The sequence below is a fragment of the Taeniopygia guttata genome, chromosome 7 (assembly GCF_048771995.1).
Source record: "Taeniopygia guttata chromosome 7, bTaeGut7.mat, whole genome shotgun sequence".
In the NCBI taxonomy this organism is placed as follows: Eukaryota; Metazoa; Chordata; class Aves; order Passeriformes; family Estrildidae; genus Taeniopygia; species Taeniopygia guttata.
In genome coordinates this window covers 20,070,976-20,082,130 of record NC_133032.1, presented here as the reverse complement: position 1 = coordinate 20,082,130, position 11,155 = coordinate 20,070,976, and the positions used below count along the sequence as shown (strand labels likewise).

At 35.8% G+C, this 11,155-nt stretch overlaps 1 long non-coding RNA gene across 1 annotated transcript; it reads right to left on the bottom strand.

Annotated features, from left to right (window-relative positions):
• Nucleotides 1-707: 707 nt before the first annotated feature.
• Nucleotides 708-10,036, bottom strand: LOC140684574 (uncharacterized). Its single transcript, XR_012057010.1, has 4 exons — nt 7,124-10,036; nt 6,514-6,869; nt 5,130-5,273; nt 708-3,912 (listed from the first exon to the last, which is right to left on the bottom strand). It is a non-coding gene; the product is annotated as an uncharacterized lncRNA (long non-coding RNA).
• Between the last annotated feature and the right edge of the window lie 1,119 nt (nt 10,037-11,155).

Sequence of the window (11,155 nt, the reverse complement as noted above, 5' to 3'; positions counted from 1 at the left end):
GTCATCAATGACTACTCTAACTCATGTAGCAGCAGCAATCTACATGTGTGCAGAGAGCTTCAGTAACTCGTAAAAGTTACTAGTGATGTCTGTAGGTGACCAGAAGAAGCTAAGGGGTGGCAGAGAATTTTTTCTTGGACTTACCTTCTTAAGTATATTTGCACATCGTTGACATATCACAGCTAAAAATGTAAGCAAATGTACACTTCCCATCGAGAAAAATGCAAATATTACATCTATGAGATGCAAATAGCAACTGGTATCTTACAGTTTTCCCAACCATATGGCCAGTCGTATTGATGTGCCCCTTATGTAAGAGAGACCCTGTTCTGCACTTCAGTACTGTGTGACAGTTTGCTGGAAAGGGAGGTTGAGAATCATTAATTGAAAGAAATGTCCAGTGTTTGCCATATTTGAATATTTAATTTCCAAATCATTCTGTTAATAAGTAATGTTTGTTCACTTAGAAATTAATCTTCATACTATAACTCCTTTTACTTATCTTTCTATTTAATTAGAACTAAATAGCTGTTTCTCTTCAGCTCATTCTTTTGTCCCTAAAGCAATTTCTTACATGTCCTCACTAATTACTAAACTCACATCTCAATGGCATCCATTCCTGATGGCTCTGTGATTGTTACAGGGTTCATGAGAAGGAAGCACTTGCTTCACAATCTGTATCTGAAATGAAATACCTCATAAAAATGTAATTTTACATTTGACTTTATTTTCTGTTAGCAGATATTTTCTAATTGGAGTTTAAAGATAATGTGAATATTGCCCCCAAATGTAAATGAATACTTGGCTTCAGTTTTTAGGAAGAATGTAGACACAAAAAAAGTGTGGTTAGCAGAAACAACTACATGAAATGAGGATTTCTACATCTGAAAGGAAAACTGAAACATTTTAATAGGTCGCCCAAAAGGAATAAAATTATTTCCTCTCCAGATACCTGATAGCCATGGAAGGTGGATGGTTTTTATGTAATTTGATGTTTAATATAACTGAACTTGAAGGAAGGGAGTGAAGCAGACTGCAGATGCTATTGTTATCAAAATAATAACAAAAAATCCTCTTAAACACAGTTTTAAAGAACAGAATAATTAAGCAATATCACCTGGGGACAAGCAGTTATGAAAAACAGAGACACAAATTGGCCAAGAAAAAGTAAAATCTGAAAGAGTGTAGTAAGATTATTAGATACTACTCCCAAACATCAACCTACAGCCTGGTCTCAGACTTTGCTCTTACTAACAGCCATAGCACAAAAGTAGGGATATACTGATTTCAGTTTATTCATGCTACAAAGTCAGGAGATGCAAAATAGTGAGGGTGATCATAAACATATTGCATAGAAGTAATTTTGTGACCTTGTGAAACTAATAGCAAGAGGAAATTTAATATTGGGAAAGATAAGGTTGTGCTTTTATGGGTCAGCATTCTATTAGAAACTGGAGGCCCATCAGCTGGGAGTGGTGAAGATCAAGACTGTTGGTTGGATACAAGGCACAAGAAGGTGTAAAATCCTGAAAAAAGTAAATGTGTTGCCAGGAGTCTATGGTCTGAAATCACTGCAGCAAAGGTGGGGACCCAAAAATGGGTTCTGTGCTGTCAAACAAGGAACTCATTGATCTTTAATCTCCAGCACACTGAAGCCTTGCCTGCCAGAGGAAAAAAAAGTATGCAAAGGATGAGTTTTCAGTTTCACATGCTAAGCTTTGTATATGGATTGCAGGCCTCAATGACTGTCACTCAGTACCTTTGTATACTCGGTGAGTGCACAGGTGTTTTTTAGCACCCCTCATTGCAGATTTTATAGCTTGAATACTAAAACATTCTCTAAAACTTGTTTTTCAAATAGGGACTTTGATTTTCCTACTACTAAGCAGATCTACGTTTCATTACTGACTTCGGTGGAATTGGGAAGGGACCCAAGAATATCCATATTGGTGTCTAGGATTTTGCAGATGCCTTTGGAAAATCTGGTCTGCAGAACTGATCGAGAATAGCTGTTTCCCTTGTGACATGATCAGGGAAAAAGATCTCTGAACTATGTCATAGTGATTTTACTTAAATTGGAAGAAAATGTAAGAGAAAACAGTTAATATCACACACTACATATTATTCTATATTCTTAGCTTATATTTTCAATAGCACAAGCTGCCAAATAAACATACATATGCAAAATAAATGTTTGGAGAGTGTCCAGCAATAGACTATGCCAATAGATTAATTTTTGAACTCTAAATAAAATTCATAGATGTTTAGACTCAGTGTTGGTTTCGTTTGAAAACATGTATTATGTGGATGTTTTTGTTTTGCTGAAATAAATGATGTAATAAAAAAATAGGGCCAAAAATCATCATTTTTACATTTCAGCAGATTGGTTATTTTGTTATCAATGAAACACATATAGATTCATGACTCACATTGTAACTAGTGTAATTAATGAAATATGAAATAAAAAGTAATTACTGAAATATTAACGTATTGGACACCTTTGCAGTCTGTTAGTCCCCCTTGCTTTAAAACAAATCTCTCTTATCATTGATTTAATAACTATGTTACAATTATACTGACCTTCAGCTTTTTTGGAGGATTACAGAAATTTCCACATGGTTCCTCATGGTTTGTTGAAGTCTGAGTTCACAAATCAATTGATATTTATACTTTAGATAATTTTCTAGCTCAAAAGAATTTTTTGAGACATTTTTAAAAGGTGATGTTTTGTTTTGTGTTGATTGAAGGGAAAGGCATCTGAAATTGTTCTCCTTCCACATGAACTCAATGCCAGGAGATATTTTTCCAATGGATAGCCATTGTGAAATGAAGAGGTAATGTCAGGCTGAGCTAGAGTTTGATGAATGCTATCCAGGATCTATAACCTGAAATATTTTTTACCTTAGATAACACTTACTGCATTCATGATTACTTTTTCTGCGTTGGCTGCTGTATTTCAAATGTTACAACAGAAAATCTTCAATAAATTGTCACCTTCCTAAAAGAAATATCTTAATCAGGTGAGATGCTCTAACTCTTCAGGTAGGGACATTTGAGCTTTCCATGGATATTTTGGGTAAAGTTAAAGCAAGTAATGTTGCAGAAGTACTCTAAGTAGTTAAGAGCATTGGAGAGCTCCTTAAGGTGCTGAGGACAGAAAGCCTCTAATATGTGAGAATTCCATGTAGTCTTGGAGATAATTCTGAAAACTGTTGTAACTGATCTTATTTTTACTTGAAGAGTTAAGCAAGTGCATCTGCTGTTGTCTTCATTATTTTGTGTTCACCCCTGCAGGGAGGGTAGTGCTGGATCTTTCCGGGAGTAAACCACTCAGTATTTTTAGGTGCATTAGGTCCACAGAAACCTGTCCATATTTATGAAGTATCAAAACTTGTTTCACTGTGACACTTTTACTTAATGTGTCTTACAGCATTCTAAAATCATTTGTGTGCCTGTGAACTGTAAATGTAACCCCTCTCTTCATTTTGTCTCATTCAGTCTTTTGCACTTGCATATTTAATTCTTTTTCCCAGTTGTCTTTGTGGCATTACTTGTTCTCCATTTTCTTTGACAATTAGCAGTAACCTGGATGTTTTTGTTAGGATTTCCTTTTGGATGTAGAGGAATACTTCTCCAAGGTATTAGCACTGCCTCTGGTCTCCTTCCAGACCTACAAGAATATACTCAGCTCACTCTACAGAAGACAGCTGGAACAGAATATTTGGATAATAATTTGTAGTTCTCTGGTTAGTCCTTGCTTTAAAAGTTGTGTTTGAATGTATTGCTCCATTGCACTAAAAAGAAAGGCTAAAGATTTTTTCCCTCACTTAGCAAGCCCATGGCAGCAGCAGCAGCATGAGCTTGTCCACACTCCTCTGGAAGGGTATTGCACTCTTCTGCAGGAGCCATCCCCTGTGTGAGAGAAAGCACTTCTCTGTAGCCTTCTTAACTTTTGCAATAGCCAAAATGAAGGGCAGTTCTGATGATTTTCCCTCCTCAAGCTATGTGAAGAATTTTCTTAATAAGAAAGTTACTAAGATTTGTTTTATATAGACCACTGCAAGCCAAATTAAAATTATTGCAGGGATAGGAACTGAATGTTCTAAAGTAAAAATACTTCTCAAATTTTTCATTTTACAAAATTTAAAAAAATTTATGTATTACATTTTTCCAACTAATTATATAAGTGTTAGTAAGAATTACATGCCCTGCATTTAAAAAACTACTGAACCAATTTGCTATTCTATATTGGATTTCCAAAAGAGAAAACTGAGGCATTTTTCTGTTTCAATCTTTTTTTTTCCCCACTGCATTGTAATTTGTTAATTTTCTATCACAGCTTGGTTCCACATCACTTTGCTGAAAGCTCTATTTTTGGTGTACCGGATTAGATGACTGTGGACAAGATGAACTGCACTAAACTTGGGCAACATCAGCAGCTGATGGCACTGTGTTGCCTAACACCTTCAGAAGTTTCTGCACTTGTGCTGAGTTGCCATAGCAATATCTGCCCACTGGCGGTGGACTTGCTTCAGAAGTTGCAATAAAAACTTCTGTCAGACTAACATAATGACAGACACATTAGCCACAGCTACACTAAGAAACTGGAAATTATTTCTGTCACAAATGTAAATGAAGCTTCATTGTGCTTGAGATCACAGGTATGTGTCTTTTTTGGGAAGGCCAACATTCTGCTGCTTTATTCACTAAATGTAACCACATAAGTACATGAGAGGGGCCGCAATAGTTCAGTATTTGACGCAACACGAGGATCAATTACTTGGTTCATGAGCACTCCCCAGGGAGAACCACTTTTAATGCTGTGTTTCTGCAACACCTCTCCTTTTGCCTCTTTTTGTTACAAAAGCATGCTTTATTTCATTTCTTCCACTTTCTGCAAATATTTTTGATATCAACTCATTCTCATTCTTAAGCAGTTCAGATATTTGGAGATGACAAAGGAAAGAGAATGCTTGTGGATATGATTAAAAATTATCTTTTTCTTAGTTTTAAAATATCTCTGAGTTCTGAATACTTGAGTCTTACTTCTTATGAGTACTTACTTATAATAAACTTATATATATAATATATAATATATATATATATTATATGTATATTACTATACTTACTTATACATATCACTTATGAGTCCTTTACTTCTTCAGAGTCTTTCAGATGCTTTACATGCTGAGTTGCAAAGCTGAGATTTTGCAGACCAGGTAGCAACTTTAACCCAGCAAAAATTATTAGCCCATCTGTTTTGCTTCAATGGCCTATTGGGACAGGCAGAAAAAAAATCCAAATCACTGTTTCTGCAAAAGATGCTGGAGCCTTTACTTTGGATGCATGTTTCCATATTTGTTTGGCTTAACTCCATAGATGGAGAGCTCTGTTTCCCCTCTGGTATTTGGTTTATCTGTTTAGCTTTCCTGGATTAAAATTCAATTGTAGTCAAATACTTGGATGAAATGATGCTTTAATTTGGTCTCCCTGACAGGGATTTTTCTTCTCTGAAGCAGCAACTGATTGTTTTTCTCAGAATGCTCTGTAAGTGTTAGCATTAAGTGCTAACTGACCCATGTTTCTGTCTTGAACCACAGTATTAAAATCTCCATTTAGAAAATATCATGTTGTCTACTTCCACTCTGCCTTAATTGTCCAAAATTAAATGTGATCAGAGTGGAACCCTGTTTAAACAGAAACAGCTTGGAATATTAACTGCTTTCTGATGATATGTTTGCTTAGCAGGTTGCAGGCTATCATTCTGATTAATAAAAATCCACTGTATCTATGGAAACAAAGTGTGGAAAATAGCTTTTACATCTGAGGAATGTTCAAGGAAAATGATTAGGTGGCCTTAAAAATGATAGCAGCTGTCTTTAGAGCAAAACTCAGGGCATTGCTGGTGTAGAAAGGAATGTAGCAATGTGTGACATATAGTATCCTAAGGTTTCAACTGCATTCCAGTCAAATATTATTTTAGCAAATCATATTTATGCAAATCATTACATCTGTTTCGTTTTTTCTTGATGCTTTTGTGAATTTCCATGTCTTAATTGAGATGTCCCAAGAGATTATTTAAATAATGTTAATTATTAATTGAGTGCCTCTAGATTAACTCTGAAAGAAATTAAAATTTCAACATGAGGATAATAAACAGTATTTGCACCAAATTTGCTAATGCTTTTTCTCTTTTGGAGAGCTTTTACATGGAACTGTCTTCTTGCCTGGCTTCTTACTGTAGAGTTAAGGAACCATGAACATATTCTCTCTCTCTCTTTCCCATTTTATTTTTCCAGCAAAAGGTGCTGGCCAACACATGACAATTGTAGGAGTTCTCCTGGCATTGAAAATCTATTTTTGAAGAGGTCTTTTTCTCTCAGCTTCTTGACTCCTAGAAGTTATTTGATGTGCTCAAAGTATTGGTAGGTCTTGCGCCTTTGTCACAGCAAACACAGGAAATCTCTGCACCCTTTTAATGGCAAATAAAAATGGGTGACTCAGTTTACTCACCTCTGATCCTGCAGATGGACACAGAAGTCATAATCTTCCTTGGCTACCAGGCTTCCATTCGTGTTACGAATGTGTCTTGGAGAACATGAACTTGATCCCATTTGGGTGAAGGTAAAATAAGATTTGCCCCAGGAACACACACTGCTTTCCAGCCACTAAATGGTGGCTGATCCAAGGGATGAGGTCAGTGCTTCTCCGGAGTAAATCCCTCTGACACACATGGAGAGGAAACATACTGCCCTCAGCTCTGTAGACTTACTCCTATTGCAATCCATTGTGTAATTAACTGAGCTGGGAGTTGACTGGAGTAAAAATCCATGTTTCCCAGGAGAATAGCTCTGAACAGGGCACTATTCCTGGAAAAAAAGAAAGGTGCTGAGGCAGCAAGTTGATAGGTAGAACATTCTTTAGCAAGTTGCTGTGAATTATGAAAATAACAGACTATTCAAATTTGCTAGTAATATATTAATATAACATTTGATATTTCATGTCCTTTATTTTATGCAGTTTCTAATGTGGAGTTAGGCCAAAGAGCTTGCCTGGTGGTTTGATGAAAGGAAATACTTAAATTGTAAGAATAGACAAAAACTCACCTAATTATCTTTCTTACCTTGGTCTGCATTAAGTGGGACACAGATCTGAAATTCTGTGTCCATCACATTTTCCAAAGGTTTTGGATAAAAACAAAACAAAGGAGCTATTTAAAATGTGCACTTCATGGCCCAGCCATATCTGGCAGTCTTGGGTGACATTAAATATCAAAAGGGGGAAAGGTTTATTTAGGCTGAGGTGGGAGGGAACCCAAAGCACAGTGGCTAAGTCTTGGTAATGAGAGCAGAAGGGAACAGTTTTTCAATGGTTTTGGAGTTGTTTTGTTTTTGTTTTTTTCCCAGTAAAATACTGTCCTTCAGGGGCCAGTAAAAGCATTTGAGTATGATGCAAGCTGTAATGAGGTGTAAGAGCAGTGCAATTGCAGAACCCCTCGTGCTCCTGGTGAATTCTGCCTTTGCTGATGGCAGGAGAGGCTGCAGCGGCTCTGCTGCAACTCTTTCCCTTTTAGACTCAAACAATTTGATTTTCATTTAAAACTCATACTTGCTCTGCTTCAGGGGAAAAGAAACCTCTTGAAGTAAAATACCTCTTGTGAGAGTTAACCTTGGAAGCTTTTGCTTGGATCCATCTTGTAAACAGAATCTGAATGTTTACATAGAGTTTTGTGGTCCTTAATCTGACCTGGCCTAGACCCGCTTGTAACTGCAGTGGATCAGTTAGTGGGGAACAAAAAGTGGATGAAAAGCAGGAATAAAAAGAAAATGTGATGTAACACAGAAAACTAAAACAGGCATACAAAAATAAACATTTAAGGTATGTCTCAAGATATATTTGAGGTGCATAATATTTAAAGATATAGTGCAATATAATTGCAACATTAATTGTCAAAGTATAAATGCCTGAACCTTTGAATGTTTTGATATTTTTAGAGGCCCATGTAGGGCATAAAACTTTGGATATTTTAAAACTGCTATTGTAGTGATGGACTATGAATATTTATTTACTTGAAAATAAACTGAGCTTAGGGATCCAAGTGTATTGCAATAGTTCTAGCTGGATGTACACCTTTTCACTTATGTCAAAAGAACTGTTTACACACATTAAAATATTTGGTCAGTTAAGTATTGTTTTAGAATTCATGGACAGCTCAGTTTGGAAAACATTATTGCAGAGGCAGTATAAAATGATGGAACATCATCTGCAAAAGCCTTTGTAAAGGACTACACAGTGTTTTAACTAGCCATAAGGAGCAAAGTGCTCTTCAGCTGATGGTACAGCAGAGTTTTCCTTGAGAAAGATTTGTTTTGGTTTGTTTCCATTCACATCCAGCTATGACAAGAGTTTGCAGGAGTGTTTCCAGATCCCCCATGTGAGTTATACCGTGCGTGCAGCTTAGAAAGTCCAATGTCTGCAAATGTGTCTGGATGTTCCAGACAATGTTGGATTGGGTTTGCTGTGGGATTCTCTTGGACGGATGCAGATTGAATTACAATGAGTGAGACAGGAACTTAGAAAAACTTAGGACAATCTGAACAAAAAGTCTTTACATTTCTAGCACTGTAGATTAAAAAAACCCCAGAGAAACCAAGAAACAAACAATCCCTTCTGCATCCCCCCAAAAATTCCCCCCCATCCAAGAAACTGAAAAACAGCAACAAAACCCACTCCAGATGTTATGCATACCAGATAGCTGCAAAAATGCCTTTTCTGGTTGCTTTGGCATCATGCTTTCCCTCTTCCTCTTTAAGAAACTTGCCAAGGAAAGGATAAAAATGTTAAATATTGCACCAGCAAGCCAATGATGGGACACATTCTTCATCTTCGCTTACTTGGAGGTATGGATGGGGAGACTGAATTAGGCAAGTCCTTACAGGCAGTGTAAAAATCCTCCTCCAGATTCTCAGGTTGGTGTGCTAAGGGTGACACTTAATTCCACTGTGCCTATTACTAAATACATTTCTCTAACAACGGTATCACTGGTAACATATAAAAATAAAAGGTTATTTATTTTGGAGGACTCTTAAAAAAACTAATGGTAGGTTAATTTTATTTCTGTAACACTTTGTGTTCATTGACCAGAATATTACTTAGGTTCTAGGAAAAGTTACATCCTCAGTATATAAATAAAACCAACTGCAAATAAAATGGTACTTTTTTCTTTTAAATCTAGCTGATATGACCAACTTACTTTGTATAATATAATATAACATTGTAATATCAATATAATCATTTCAGAAAAAATGAATCACAGCAATTCCAAGTTTAGGCCTCTTTATCAGGGAGTATAAAGGAAATTTTATAAAAAGGTAGCCAGAACATATTCTTAGGATATCACATATATTCAACAAATTATTTCAAAAACTCCTATGTGTATGAATTTGCATCTGAATTAGAATAGTTTATAAATGTGCAGTTAGTGTGACACTGAATTTTCATCTACCAAAGCCATACTTTAAGATACCTTTTCTAAAAAAAAATGAAATGCTGTTTGCTCTTCTTATCTCAACACTTAGTCAGTGTTTCTCCAAGTGTAAGCTCCCCTTGATTAGAACCTTCAGTATATTTCCTTTTGTATCCATGTAATTCAGAACAAACTATATCATGTTTCATGTTATGTCATTAATAAATCCGTGAAGCTAATAAATCCAGTTTGTGTTTTGGAAAGGAGAACATTGCAATTCTTTCACGAAGCATATTTTTGTCAATGGAAGATAGATACAGAAATATCAGGATGGTTAAAGGATAAGAATGGTTAAACTTGTAGTGTTACTTGAATGGCTGATGTCCATGGAGACAAATGGTTACAAAATCAGTTTTCTTACAAAATCACTTGACTTGAATAATAGAAAATTATTAAGAATAGAGGGATAATCTTTCATTTTTTGTCAAGTAGATACACAGAGGAATTATTTTAAATTTTTGTCACAGGCTTAACATTAACACTGTTGTCCTTGCACCCAGTTTTTGTGTGCCAGTGAAGTATGCGTGGCTTGAGTGGATATGTGAAAGAATAAATAATCTAAAGTTAATAAATTTTCTCATTGTATACAGTACATTACAATAAAAAAGTACTTAAAAATAATGGACTTGGGTAGAATATGCCTTTTTGTACAATTTAACAAAAACCAGAAAAATTATATTTTTGAGGATTGCAAGTAGTTTTGGGATGATTGAGTGCAAGCAATTTGTAACAGGGGCTTGAGGTTTGTATTTACCAAAGTCAGGAGTTGGACTTGATCATCCTTTTGGGCCCCTTCCAGCTAAGGAACTCATAGGATTCCAAGGGGACATGTTGCACCAATTTAAATAAATAGGTGATCACGCAGAGACCAATGCACAATTAAACCTTGAAACATTAGTCCCCATTACAACCATGTCCTTTTAAATGCTACATTTTGGTTTGTGTAATACAGGGAGTGCTCTGCAGCTAGAATATACAAGTGACTTTAATATAGGACATGTTTTATTATTTGTGCTACCTTGCTTAAGTCAAGTTTTGCTCTCTGCAGCTGTTTATGATTTTAGACTTCATTTCCTTTGTCAGATTGCCTTTCTTGGACAGTATTAAAATGCTGCCAAATTACTTTTGCTGGTCAAAAAAATATCTAATGGTTTTTTAGGATGAGAAGTTTGTCTCAGCTTTGCTTTGCAGTTAGATTTTCATGGCAGGAACAGGGTGTTAGTTCAAGTCACATTTCCATGTACTATGTACCAAGAAAATAGCACATGGATGATTTCTTGTCCCTGACTGTCATTTCTTACAGTACGCATCGCTGAGTGGTCACTTGGCATCATTAGTTTGTTCCCTTTTAAATTGTCAAATGAGTATTAAATATCTCCTTTCATTAAACCTTAATAGTGTTATGTTAACTAGTAAGAAGTTACAACTTCAGGTGTGCTGGTACTGTTGAGTTCCTGTATATGCTTGGCTGGAACTGCTGTAAAGTCTTCTCGGATTTTGCTCTGCACAGTCATTGAACTTCCATGCTGTCTTTAAAAGAAAAAAGGAGCCTCTTGGAATTTTATCCACTGGAACTTTGTTCTTTTAAAGTTAGAAGACACTTTTATTTTAAGACAAAATGAACAGTGT